Source organism: Lissotriton helveticus, chromosome 6 (assembly GCF_964261635.1).
Source record: "Lissotriton helveticus chromosome 6, aLisHel1.1, whole genome shotgun sequence".
Lineage (NCBI taxonomy): Eukaryota > Metazoa > Chordata > Amphibia > Caudata > Salamandridae > Lissotriton > Lissotriton helveticus.
In genome coordinates, this window is record NC_136067.1 from 1,318,637,061 (window position 1) to 1,318,652,506 (window position 15,446).

A 15,446-nucleotide genomic window follows, 5' to 3' on the forward strand; every position below is an offset into this window, starting at 1 on the left:
CCTTTTGAGTCTGTCATTTCGACTCAGACCAAGGGGCTATCGGGAGATGGACCACTTTGAGCATTGCAAGTTTCTGAGGATTCAAGGCCCTGACAGTCACAGGCAGTCCTGTGCACATTGTTTCACCAGCAGTACAGGTAGACTCATTATGACTGTTATTTTCTGCAGAGCAATGGCACTGGCAGTGGACATTGGCTGATGCAGCATGGCCTTAACACATGCTTGATCCATTTGTGTAGTAAATGTGTTCACCACAGTACAATTTGCCTCATCTCAGTCACCGCAGATCTCTTGCCACTTTGCATGCGTCATCTATGGCATAATTGTCAAAGATTGTGCATATGGGAGTATGTGTACTTTGGCAACATGCATGCAGTTCTTCATGGCTAATGATCCCTATTGTGCATGAAATACTTGGTTGTGTATGTCTTTGTGCAGGTTGCTACCCACAACGGGCAGGCAACACCTGCTGACGCTGTGTGGCCTGGGCGCAGCTTGGCCTTTTGGAGCCTGATCCTGTGCCCATCATTTTTGGTGATTGTTCATCTATTTTCTTTGAGTGACCCATGAGTAACCAGACACTCCATCCTTTCCATACACCTGTTACACTGCGCCTTTCTAACCTCCTTGTCTTTGTGTGCTAGTTTTTGCCTTGTTTCTCACCCCTTCTGCCGTCAGGTCTTCACTCATTCCTGCTGCTAACCTGGTTGAACGCATCCTCAGCACACAACTTCAACATTGCCATCACAGACAGATACAAGATCACCCGCAGGGACCGCACCATCAATCCAGGAGGATGAATTGCAATTCATTCAGAATTGCACCCTCAGAGGCACATACAACACCAAGGACACACTTAGCATTGTCAAGCACCTGCACTTCAGGTTTCACACCAACCCCCTGACCATCCTCAGTCTAACACTCATCTACAGATCTCCAGGCCTACAACCACAATTCCGCTAAGCCATCAACAACTACATCAGCACGCGGGCCCTCACCTCCACAGACTACATGTGGCTGGGGGACAGCAACTTCTGGCTAGAGGACAACTACACCACCATCCTTCATTGGTACATCAACATTTGCATCCAGTTCTCCGACAAGCAACACACTGCCCCACACTCCGGTACAGATCCCCGAAAGATGCTTGATCTAATTCACCACAGACGAGCTGTGTGGCACCCTCACCCAGGACACTCCAACCAACGCCACCGTCACACCCTGCAACCTCACACACTGTAGCAGCGACTGATCCAACACTCTTGCCACATTGGCGTACTTTCCTGTGAAGCACAACAACAGTTAAGCCACCTGGTACAAGGCAGACCAACTGAACTCATACAGGTCTAGCCGGACCCTCGTGCAAACCTTGCGAAACAAACAACCATCAGTTACCTTTCAGCCGTGAAACCCGCCACACACAGACAACACCATATCATCCATATGGACAAGAGGACATCCTTCAGGTAGGGCATAGGCACCAATACACACAACATCAAGGAGCTCATCAGCATCATGAGTGAACTATCTAACCCCAGCTCTCCATCGAAAAGACATCCCACCCTTGCAAGGCCAAGGGAATCCCTCGCAACATTCTACCACTGCAAGCTCATGGACGTACATGACAGCCTCGCCACACAGAGGCAGACAGCGCTATTATCCACAGGACATACCCCCCTCAGATCCTGGTCTCCCGTCAACAGCAAAGACACCAGCCTGATCATGTACACCATCCACTCCGGCTCTCCATCTGGACCCTTCCCACACAACAACTCAATCACAGCATACCCCATCATTGAAGCCCACCTCCGGCACGTCATGAATGTCTCCTTTGAGTACGCCACATTCCATGGGAGCTGGAGGCATGCAGAGACCCAGGCCCTTCTTTAATAATGGACGGCAGTACCGCAGGATCACTTTGAACATCACCCTGTTTCCCTACCCGGCAAATGTCATCAAGAAAACAGTCAGCGAACAACTGACCAACTCCCTCCAAGCAAACGCCTGCAGGCAACGCGCCCCAGTCCATCTTCCACAGTAATCACACCACTGCAACCGCCCTCATTGCCACCACCAACGACATCTTGGACCCTGCTCAACAATGGTCAGACCACCACCCTCACTCCCTCGACCTCTCAACGGCATTCTACGCCATGTGCAACCACACTGTTAGATTACACATCTTCAACACTGGAATCCAGTGGAGGTCCCAGGATTAATTCGCCAAGTACCTCACCAGCAAGGCCCAGGGAGTCCGCCTCCCCCTTCAGCACATAGTACACTGAGATCATCGGGCCCATGCCCCAGGGCTCATCTCTCAGCGTGACAATCTTCAATGTCTCCATGACCCCCTTCTCCAACATCACATGCGCACACAACCTCATCATCACATCCTAGGCCATTGACACCCAGTTGCTCCTCACCCTCACCAAAGACCCAGCCACTCCCAGATCCAACCATCAAGAAGGCATGAGGTCCGTTGACAAATGGATGAACATCCGCCACCTGAGGCTGGACTTGGACAAGACTGAGGTCATCATCTGAGGATAGTGCCCTTACGACTGGGACAAGTCCTTGTGTCACACCAGCCTGGGCAGCGCACCAGCACACAGTGGCCACGCACGCAAGCAGGTGTTCATCGTACACTCCTCGCTCACAATACCATGCAACTCAACACCATCTCTACCTCATGCTGCAACTCCCTCCGCTTGCTGCAAATGATCCTCAGATAGATCCACTCCTAGGCCAGACAGACAGTCACACAGGTCCAAAACACCAGCCGGGTCAACTATCGCAACGCCCTCTATGCAGGAACAACAGCCAGACTCCAGGAGGACTTGTACACATATAGGGTGCATTCGCACATCTCATCCTCAACATCCCCAGCCACAGCCACATGACCGTCCACCTGAGATACCTACAATAGGCTCACTGTCAACTGCAGGATCACATTCAGACTCCTCAGCCACACTCAGGAGGCACTCCACAACCCCAGCGCCAAAGATGAACATGGACGTCTCCCATCCAACACCCCATTGCCCCAACTCCGTCCCGTAAACCTTGCCCTGGGCACCATTCATCACATCCACAGTACAACTGCATGCAGGAGATAGTTCTCCCCTCTCACCAAACAGACCTGGTACTCCCTCCCTGGGCACCTCCACATGACACATGACCTCTACGCCTTCATGAAACTCTGTCCGAGTACTATGGCAAGCCCCCCCTCAGCAGCTTGAAACCATCACGGGTGAGTATTGCGCTCCATGTATGTATTTGATGATACATTGTGGCCTATGTGTGTCCTCGACCGGACTCAGATCCCAGTGTATGGATGGCTTGAGTTTGTTCCACACTCAGGCATACTTTGACATATCCCCACATGTATGTTGTTGACTCATGCTAAAAGACTGCAACATCAATTTTCCTTGTGATTGTTCTGTTTATTTATCTGTCTTGTGCGTGAATCGTAAGTGATAGGTGCTATACACTAATGCCGGGAATCCAAAGTACACAGAGGGAGATGTGATGCCTTGCAGTTGGAGTCAACAGAGCCCAGACCACGGTGTTGGATCTAGCCCTGATCTTTTGACTGGGTGAGAGTACTCTGCTTAATTCAGAGACTCTGTCCATCACCACCCCTTGTTGTAAATAATTTTGTCCACCCTAAGCGTGGAAGGGTATACTCAGATGTGAGTCCCTTGCTCATTGCACCATCAGGATTCAAGCAAGCCGGGCCGAAGACGCCTGAAATGGCAGAAACCGGTCCCCGGAAGCTTGCTTCCTTCCCAGTGTAAGAATTGGCTTTTGTAGTCTGGCCTGCCCTGTTCCCATGATGCACTGGGCCAGGGACAGACTAATTTGCATACAGCCAGGTTCTGAAACTGGGATGGTGCAATGAGCTAAAAAACGGTGTTGGATCTAGCCCTGATCTTTTGACTGGGTGAGAGTACTCTGCTTAATTCGGAGACTCTGTCCATCACCACCCCTTGTTGTAAATAATTTTGTCCACCCTAAGCATGGAAGGGTATACTCAGATGTGAGTCCCTTGCTCATTGCACCATCAGGATTCAAGCAAGCCGGGCCGAAGACGTCTGAAATGGCAGAAACCGGTCCCCGGAAGCTTGTTTCCTTCCCAGTGTAAGAATTGGCTTTTGTAGTCTGGTCTGCCCTGTTCCCATGATGCACTGGGCCAGGGACAGACTAATTTGCATACAGCCAGGTTCTGAAACTGGGATGGTGCAATGAGCTAAAAAACGGTGTTGGATCTAGCCCTGATCTTTTGACTGGGTGAGAGTACTCTGCTTAATTCAGAGACTCTGTCCATCACCACCCCTTGTTGTAAATAATTTTGTCCACCCTAAGCGTGGAAGGGTATACTCAGATGTGAGTCCCTTGCTCATTGCACCATCAGGATTCAAGCAAGCCGGGCCGAAGACGCCTGAAATGGCAGAAACCGGTCCCCGGAAGCTTGTTTCCTTCCCAGTGTAAGAATTGGCTTTTGTAGTCTGGTCTGCCCTGTTCCCATGATGCACTGGGCCAGGGACAGACTAATATGCATACAGCCAGGTTCTGAAACTGGGATGGTGCAATGAGCTAAAAAATGGTGTTGGATCTAGCCCTGATCTTTTGACTGGGTGAGAGTACTCTGCTTAATTCAGAGACTCTGTCCATCACCACCCCTTGTTGTAAATAATTTTGTCCACCCTAAGCGTGGAAGGGTATACTCAGATGTGAGTCCCTTGCTCATTGCACCATCAGGATTCAAGCAAGCCGGGCCGAAGACGCCTGAAATGGCAGAAACCGGTCCCCGGAAGCTTGTTTCCTTCCCAGTGTAAGAATTGGCTTTTGTAGTCTGGTCTGCCCTGTTCCCATGATGCACTGGGCCAGGGACAGACTAATTTGCATACAGCCAGGTTCTGAAACTGGGATGGTGCAATGAGCTAAAAAACGGTGTTGGATCTAGCCCTGATCTTTTGACTGGGTGAGAGTACTCTGCTTAATTCAGAGACTCTGTCCATCACCACCCCTTGTTGTAAATAATGTTGTCCACCCTAAGCGTGGAAGGGTATACTCAGATGTGAGTCCCTTGCTCATTGCACCATCAGGATTCAAGCAAGCCGGGCCGAAGACGCCTGAAATGGCAGAAACCGGTCCCCGGAAGCTTGTTTCCTTCCCAGTGTAAGAATTGCCTTTTGTAGTCTGGTCTGCCCTGTTCCCATGATGCACTGGGCCAGGGACAGACTAATTTGCATACAGCCAGGTTCTGAAACTGGGATGGTGCAATGAGCTAAAAAACGGTGTTGGATCTAGCCCTGATCTTTTGACTGGGTGAGAGTACTCTGCTTAATTCAGAGACTCTGTCCATCACCACCCCTTGTTGTAAATAATTTTGTCCACCCTAAGCGTGGAAGGGTATACTCAGATGTGAGTCCCTTGCTCATTGCACCATCAGGATTCAAGCAAGCCGGGCCGAAGACGCCTGAAATGGCAGAAACCGGTCCCCGGAAGCTTGTTTCCTTCCCAGTGTAAGAATTGGCTTTTGTAGTCTGGTCTGCCCTGTTCCCATGATGCACTGGGCCAGGGACAGACTAATTTGCATACAGCCAGGTTCTGAAACTGGGATGGTGCAATGAGCTAAAAAACGGTGTTGTATCTAGCCCTGATCTTTTGACTGGGTGAGAGTACTCTGCTTAATTCAGAGACTCTGTCCATCACCACCCCTTGTTGTAAATAATTATGACCACAGTGCTTGGCATAATTGTTCAAACTGCAACCAGCAAGTCCATGTGGCAGAGTAGGACAGTCAATGAGGTGATGCTGTTGCACACAAAGTCCAGGTGCCAGACCAGGTGACCTGGGAGACGCGCATGGCCCGCTGCCTCTAACTGTTTTTTCCGTGGATGACCCACCTTCCTTGGGGGACCCTCATATGCAGGCCTTGACGATGCATGGGATGCTCCGTTGGACGATTCCTCATCCTCCTCTCTCCCTGTGCCTGGTGGCGGTCTTCGCCTAGAAGTGTCTTGCCTGGTGATACAGGGAGGGTGCGCCATGTTGTCTGCGATCCAACGGAGTGAATGGCTTATGTCCCTTTGCACCACCAGGAGCTCAGCCAATCTTGCCTCCATCCGTCCTTGCTGTTCTTTTTGACTGGTGTGTTGCTCGGCCTGCAGGTTTTTCTGTGAGGTCTCCACTACCTGGCTGATCTCCCTGGTGTCCCGCCGGTATGCCTCCATGATGATGGGTAGTTCTGACATACTGGGCCCTACAGCTGGCTGGTCAGGTTCTCGCCTCCACCTGCCGCCACTCCCACCACCAGTGTCCACACGAGCCTGGCCTGCCGTGTGGGCACATCGGGTCAACGGGACCCCTGAGGGATGGCAGTGGTGGTGTTGTCTGCCACCTCCTGAGGGCCCGGCGAACCTTGTCCCTCACTGTCAGACTGGCTCAGTTGTTCACTGTGGGCAGTGCTCCGAGATGTCTGCTGGGATGTGGCGGGAATGGTGGTGGTGGTTGGCGCAGATGTTCCTGTTCCAGGTGCTGCGTGGGTTTGGCTACCAGAGCTGCCAGGTTGGTCGGGGTCATCCGTGGAATGGTGAGAGGCATCGCTGTCGGTGGGATCAGGGTCCTGCGTAGTCTGGGACTGTGATTCATCTCCCCCATTGTTGGGGGTAGATTCCACACGTTGCCCTGTGGGTGTGAGAGACAGACAATGTTAATGTAATTTAATGCAACATCCATTTTTCATACACATTGTAGTTGGCACTGTTCCACCTGGTAGCTGTCTATGCTTTGGATTGTCCTCAATGTTCACTTGTGGATGGATAAGTTGTGGTGTCAGATTGATCTGTGCTCCAGAGTCATTGACATGTGGGGGCATATTTACAATAACTGGCACAGCCCTGCATATCAGCAGGGATTCACCAGTCATTGTGCACCATAGCTATGCCAGCATGGATGTGACACATTTACAATTCGGAGCACCATGGGGGAAAAACGGCACAGCTGCGTCACGCATCTGTGCCGTAGAAGTGGCCATTTGCACAACGCAGCTCCAGCAATGCTCTGTGGGGCCCTATCTGTACAATGCTGCGTCAATCCTTACACCTGCTTCAAGCATGCGCAGGGTTTTGACGCAGCATGTGCTTAAAAGTGTTTGAGTGAAATCTTGTAGATTTCACATAGCCACTTTTGGGTGACGTTGCTGTGCCGTAACGCCCCCCCCCCCTGTGCCAACACTCCTATTTCTGGCGCAGGGCTTTAGAACGTGACTCATGTCCTAGATGCCTCACCTTGTAAATATCCAGCACCATGGCGCCACTTTAGTGCCGCTGCAGCGTCACAAAGGTGACGCAAAGACGGCGTGAAAGAAGCGCAAGGGGCTTGTGAATCTGCACAGTGCATTTTTTGCTTGGATGCTTCAGCAGATCTGTATTGGTTTTGTTGTGTTACATGACCATTGTGACAGAGGGCCACTCCATTGCCTGTTCCAGGAAAGTATGTTTGTCTAAGGGGTGTGTGTGACAGGCCGTGCTGGTTGTTTCAGTCTGAGTTGGAACTGGGCCTCCCTCGTGGTGTGGCTGTCCCCCCATGGAGCATGCTGCCATGACAGTGGTTGTGAGTTCCTGTCCAAGATATCTGACCTTGTTGTCCTGGTGTTTGTGTTTGTGCTGGTCACAGGAGGGCCTTGTGCTGCCTACACCAAGGCCCAGTGTCAGCTATCTTGTCAGTACTTTCCCACTCCCTGTGCATTGAGCATGGTGCACGGGTGTGTACCTGGGCCATATGGGATGAGGGCAATTGGGCATGGGCATCCACAGAAATGTTTATAGGGGTGGGCACATTTTTAACTTCATCACCATCCCCCTTACAGCCTTCTCCCCACTGCCTTGCACACTTCTCCCCACTGCCTTGCACCCTTCTCACCCTCCCCCTTACTCCCTTCTCGCCCTCCCCCTTGCACCCTTCTCCCCCTGCACCTTGCACCCTTCTTACCTCTGCCTTGCACCCTTCTCTACCTTGCACCCTTCTCCCCTCCACCTTGCATCCTTCTCCCATCTGCCTTGCACCCATCTCCCCTCTGCTTTGCACCCTTCTTGCCCTCTGCCTTGCACCCTTCTCCCCACCACCTTGCACCCTTCTCCCCTCTGCTTTGCACCCTTCTCTACCTTGCACCCTTCTCCCCTCCACCTTGCATCCTTCACCCCTCTGACTTGTACCCTACTCCCCTCTGCTTTGAACCCTACTCTACCTTGCACCCTTCTCGCCCTCTGCCTTTCACACTTCTCGCCCACCCCTCTGCACCCTTCACACCCAATGGAGGGGGCTGCCACATGGAACAATGGTACCATTTCAAGAGCATGATGGACTAGGGCCGGCCCTGACTAGGCTCACACCAGATGCACTGGAGATCCGGGGGGGGGGGGGCAAGAGCCCCCCTTGCCCCCCCCTGTGGACGCCCATGCAATTGGGTCTGATTTGGAGTCCCATGATGCATTTTGTGACCCCCACCCTCACAGCATAACGGATGTTTATTTTGGGTCTGTGCTTCCTGTAGCATGGGACATAGCATGGCCTTGCTTTCTCAATGGGGCATGCACATGTTAGTGGCATTAGCGTCATTTTTGGATATAGTTGTGGGTGGTGTGCACTTGGGGGTTGGTGCAGGCATTTTTTGTACTTGGGGTGTGGATGCCATTACCCCCATGTTACGTGAAATGTTTGTGTACTCACCAGGCTCAACGACTCCTTCAATTCCATGTACTCCCACTGGTGTTAGCAGGACCATCACCTTCTCCTCCCAGGGCTGGTACTGTACTTGTCTGCGGGGACAACCACCTCCAGTGTGCTGGCTCTGTGTGTACTCTTTTTCCATTTTCCGCTTGATCATCCTCCCCAAATCGTACCACCTGGCCTGGCACTCCTTCCTTGTGCGTCCGATGGGTGCAACAGCATTCCCCCTATTGACTATCCTCTCCCACAGGCGTGTTTTCTTAGCTATGCTGGTCCGTCTGACCAATGCGCCAAACAGCTGTGGCTCGACTCTGATGACTTTACCTACAAGGATCTCCATCTCCTCCTTTGTAAACTTTGGGTTCTTCTGTGCGGACATGGTGTGGGGTGATGGTGTGTATGGATGTGGGTGTGTGGGTCTGAATGTGAATGGGAGTATCTGTGAAGGTGGATGTGTGCAGTTGGTGGTGTGTTGTCAGTGTCTCTTGCTAATTGGGTACGCAAAGCATCATGGCTTGTGTGTGTGGGCCCTTTTTATTGGTCCACTTGTGCGTGTGACTTAGTTTGAATTTTTGGTGGGTGTTTTATAAGGGGTGGTTCTGAGTTAGACCCTCTGTTTGCCTGTTTGGATCTGCCTAGGACATTTTTTTCCATGGTTTGTACGTGTTTTGCGATGTTGTGCGAGTCGTTTTCACCCTCCTTGTGCTGTTTTACAGTGTCCGCGTGGTTCAGTACAGCTCGTTTACTTGTATTTGCTTCTGTTTATTTGTGTGTCCAACGCGACGTTTTTGTGGTACGAGTCGTTTTCTACCTCCTTGTGCTGTTTTTAGGGGTTCGCGTGCGCTTCGTTCAGTGTGGGTTCATCTCGTATTTGATTTTGTGGCTCTCTCATACGCGAAATTTTCCGTAGAAATTACAGCTCACACGTGACGTTTTCCGTACGAAACGCATTTTGATTCCCCGGTCTGGATCGTACTTGCATGTTTACGATTCGTACGGTTCACTTTCAGGGTCCGTATCGTACAGATTTTCCCTTGCTTTTCGTACAGTTTGCAAAGATTCGGACGTATTTTTTTCCTACAGATCCTACTATATGATTCGGACGGTTTTGTACGATTCGTACGGAAAGGGCTACGAATTCGAATCGTCGTACAGATTTGTTTCCTGAATCGGAATCGACCCCTAAATGTGCTAAAGAAAACTTTTGTTGGCTAGGGTCTACATCTAGAGAAGACGTTGCCTTTCGAAACCCCGAGTGCATGCCCACCTCCTTTTGAAGCCCACTACTTTCATTGCGCCATATTGTTTAGTTGTAAAAACCATGTATAAGCGATTCCCAATCGCCAGATTTAGGCTTGGTCTTTTTCATTTTTTGTTAGCATACTCCCAGGAGAGGAACAGGGTTCACCCATTGGAGTCCTGAGGCTGCAACGGTTCACTGACAAAACATTGAGACCCAAATCATCCCCATACCACAATATCGAGTCATAAATATAGATGTCAAAAATATCAACATCCTATATTTATAAAGGTAAGTACAAAAATATCTAAACAAAATATTCAATGACATAAATATAAATGTAAAAATATTGTTTTTATATATATATATATATAAAACATATAATAATAAATATTAAATATATTAAATAAGAAACTTAATTTAAAAATAAATACGTTTAACATACATGTTAACAAAAATAACAAATGAACTTAGCCTAAAAAATGTAAACAAACATATATAATAATTATTATATACATTTACTGTAAAACAATTGATAAACTATTCATTTTTATTTATTAAATAATTTTAGAAATATGTACGAATTTAACAAATATATATATATATATGTACATATACCAATAACATAAAATGTATGTTAAAAAAACATTGTATTATTAATTAAAACGTTCAACTATTTAAACTTAAATTCCCCACTCCCATCAGTGCAACAATAGGGAAAGTATTGGATAGTGAAGGGGTAAAATTTACTATTCCCACTCCAGTGAGTGCAACAGTAGAGAAAGTGTTGGATAGCGGAGGGGTAAAAATTATTATTCCCACGCTAATGAGTGCAACAGTGAGGAAAGTGTTAGATAGCAGAGGGGTAAAAATTACTATTCCCACTCCAGTCAGTGCAACAGTAGGAAAAGTGTTGGATAGCGGAGTGGGAAAAATTGCCATTCCCAATTCAGTCAGTGCAACAGTAGGGAAAGTGTTGGATAGTGGAGCAGTAAAAATGACTATTCTCACTCCAATGAGTGCAACAGTAGAGAAAGTGTTGGATAGCGGAGGGGTACAAATTACTATTCCCAATCCAGTCAGTGCAACAGTATGGAAAGTGTTAGATACTGGAGGGGTAAAATGTACTATTCAATCTCCACTCAGTGCAACAGTAGGGAAAGTGTTGCATAGCAGAGAGGTAAAAATTACTATTTCCACTCCAGTGTATGTAACAGTAGGGAAAGTGTTAGATAGCGGATGGGTTACAAATTACTATTCCCACTCCAAAAAGTGCAACTGGAGGGAAAGTGTTGGATAGCGGAGGGGTAAAAATGGCTATTCCCACTCCAGTGAGTGTAACAGTAGGGAAAGTGTTGGAATGAACAGTGATAAAAATTACTATTCCCACTACAGTCAATTCAACATTAAAAACATACAAAATATCAACAAAAAAAATTTGAAAAACAAAAAAAATAAAAAAAATATATAAATAGTTAAAAAATAGAAATACAAATATATTTAATATTATAAATAAAAAATAAACATATTATAATGTTAATAACATATCACTATTACCTACAAATATTATATTAAATAAAATATAAAAATATTTTTCAAACAAAGAAATAGCTTTTGTTACAAATTATTTATAAACACAAACAATATTATGTTATGTTATGTTATGTTATTTTGTTTTATATAGCGCACAGCTGCCACAGCCAAGTGGCGTCCCGGCGCTTTGGAGATGGTGAAACACAACATAGTAGAGATGACCCGGCAAGTAGGACCAACAAATAGGACTAAACTGTAGAAAATAGGAAGGTTTTTAGTGCCTTTCTAAACGGGAACAGGTCGGGAATGGAACGGAGAGGGGCAGGCAGAGAGTTCCAGAGAGCTGCCGCCAGCACTGAAAAGGACCGTCCACCCATTCTAGCTTTTTTGATACATACATTTTATTTACATCCGGCCCTATAACACCACACAATTCATTACACACATCTAAATTAAAAATAAAATGTACTTCTCATTGATTAATTACAAAGCAAATCAAAACACATAAAAATAAATTACTTCTCACCCTTTACCCCTACGAACCCCACAACCTGTACCGAAAATTGATTACACAATTTGCATATTTAATTTTCAATTAAATAATTAATATTAACTAACAAATAATTATTAATTAATTTTAATATAAATTAAAATCCCACCCTTTATTCCTATAAATATCACAACCCGCACCTAAAATTAATGTAACAATTTTCAAATATAAATTTCAAATAACTAATTAATAATAATTAACAACGAATTATTAATTAATTATAAATACATTATTTGCCCCCCATAACCCCCATAAACGCCACAACCCACACCTAAAATTAAATACACAATTTCAATATTTAATTCTTATTATTTAATAAATATTGATTAACAATGAATTATTAATTAATACAAAATAATTACTTTCTACCATTTACCCCTATAGAAACCACAACCCGCACCTAAAATTAATTACATGATTTCCATATTTAATTTTCAATTAATTAATATTAATTAACAAAAAATGTATAATTAATTTTAAATAAATTACTTCCCACTAATAACACTATAAAAATGTCAATAAAATAACTATTAATAAATACAAAAATATATATTTACTTTATTATAATTAAATGTATTCCCACCCCTATTAACAAACAACCCGCTTCGGAAGTAAAAAAAATCAAAATGTAATTAAAATATAATAGATAACTACTAAAAATGCAACACATGTATTAACAAAATAAACAATACTTATACAAAAATATACATCACATACATTTATAACCTATACTAAAATACATAACACTAAGTAAAAAAATCGATTTTTTAAACAAGTATATTTTTGCAAATGATATTAGTGACTTCCATATTTTTAAAAGCAATATTTCTTACCTTCAATTCGATACTCTTGATCACGATATTCTTGCTGTCAATTTTTCTCACTGACAATATTTAGGAATCGATACTCCTATAGTTCAACATTACCAAATCGATATTGTGTCTGCACACCAGCTGCGACAATCTGTCTCCACAGGACACCCGGCATTTTACAACGTTTTGTAAAATTTAGAAGGTTCAAAGGAAGGCGTACATTATACCGTTGCTACATAGAATGAACTTTCTTCAGGTGCGTCCCGCCCTTTTGTAGTTACAATTTTTACCTGAAGGAGTTATTTGTAATGTGGATTGCTTTTTGAAGGCTGCCATGATATTGAGGAAAACCTGGGATTGACTTTTAACCTGTCTGATTATGGTTGTTTTTTTATGAGCTCTGTATGTTTTTAGGTATAATTCTTTTTAACTTCATTGTATTCATATTAGTGTATTTTATGATGGATCTTTTATTGGTTATGCTCAGTGTATTTCATCTACAGTTATTGCTGCTGTTCTCTACTTTTGTGGTTTCTATAAAAATAACTAAAGTGTTCAGTGATTGATTTGTTGATTTATTGGTGCTATAGTGATTTTGCCCATTCTCACTTGTCTGACATGTAACAACTGATATTCATTTCTCATGGATTGAGCAATCTATGCTCTACTCAGATACATTTCTGTCTACTTACATTTATGTTGACCTGGTTTCCTCACCTGAAACTATTGATGGCATGAGTGACACCATACCAAGTCAGATGATTAGAAGAGGCAGGTGACCCATTGACTCTGCACTGCTCCCTTGATGACTAATGCTAAATATACAACAAAGTTATGTTTGCATGTATTATACACAACCAGGCCTTGGAATTGTCAAAAACACATGTTACTTCTCCACTGTGTTGGCTTAAATGTTCGGGAAACTACTTGTTCATTCCTTAATCCGAAATTCAACAAATGACCCCATCTAATGAACTGCTCAATCAAATGTCTTGTAAACAAGTCCAATACCACAGAAATCTATCACACTAGTAATCTCCACCTATTTTGTTTGTCCTAGGTTGCTACTTCCTGCGACAGAAAATATTTAGATGTAGATACCACACTTCCACCAATAACAATATTCTCTATTTCACAGCAGGTCGACCTGGCACATCTCAGCCAACCCCAGTCCCCACAACCTGTGTACCTTGCACAATCACAACCATCTTTTTAGGTTATGTTACCTTGTTTTGTAGAGTGTGTGACTGCCCAAACACAGGCTTCCCCGGGCTAGTAGACATAGTAACGGCAGAGTGATGTAGTAACTAAATGAACAGATGTATTTTCTTTCTTAAACTCATGACGTTACAGTTTTCTCTCAAATTTATAGGAAGAGAGTTCCAGAGATTTTATTTCAAGTACGCAAAAGACCGTCCTCAAGATTTGGCTCTTTTAATTCCGGGGATAGGCAGGAGTGAACGGTTATTTGACCTCAAGTCGTGCAAACTATTGTGTGAGACAATTAGCTGGTTTAAAATGTGTGGGCCTTTTACATATTTGGTCTTGTGTACAGGGCTTTAAACTCTATCCTTCTCTTAAAAGGGAGCCAGCAGAGACTTGCCAGTTCAGAGGGGGATTTGAGAATGTTCAGTAAGATGCTAGCCGCAGCATTTTGTATAATATGTATCGTTTTTACCACGTAAGCAGGAATGCCCAGGTAGAGTGAATTGCAGTAGTCAAGATGCAAGAATATGGGGCCCCATACCACAGTTCTTCGTGTTTCAGCCAGGAGCCAGTTCAATGTCTTCCTCAATGCTCTTAATAGGAAGAAGCATGCCCCAGCCACTTTATTTTTGGGAGGCCACAGTTAAGCCAGAGTCCAAAAGATCTCCCACACTCTTGACTTCCAGTGTTTGGGGCAGGTGATCACCCATCCATAGAGGCCAGGTAAGCTGGCCCCAGAGAGAAGGGTTACTCCCCAACACCATAACCTCTGTCTTGTCACCATTTAATTTAAGGCAACTGGAGGGCATCCAGTTAGTGACTTGTTGCAACCAGGTGGAGAGGTTCACCACAGTTTTCCCATGGGGGTAGGATTCATGATAGGGGTACTGTGGGCCCACTGATTAAGCCACTGGGGCAACTCACACACAGGCCACCATCGACTAAATCTTGGGGGCCTATCAGAACCTCCAAGACATGATGGGTCAGGTATTGATAGAATTCTGGGAGATGAAGCAGCTGAAGAGGGACATTCACCAGAGCTAGCCACCCACAACACCAACCTAGGCTTGCTCATTGGGGCGCTGCAGGACATCAACACAAGCCTGTGCAGAGCTTTTCCACCACCATCTTCTACTTCCTGTGGTCCAACTACATCTGGGACATTTACATCTACGGCAGCCCCAGGAAGGGAGGCCCTGTCAGAGAAAGACACGTGTGCAGTCACCCCAGTCTTTGCATCAGCGGATCCCCCCATGGTCACAAGTGGGGACATCCATGCAAAATTCCAGACGGTGTGAATAGCAAAACACCCACCACCGGCAGCAAGAAACCTCAAACTTAATTTCGTCCAGTGTGTGTAACACATTCACTC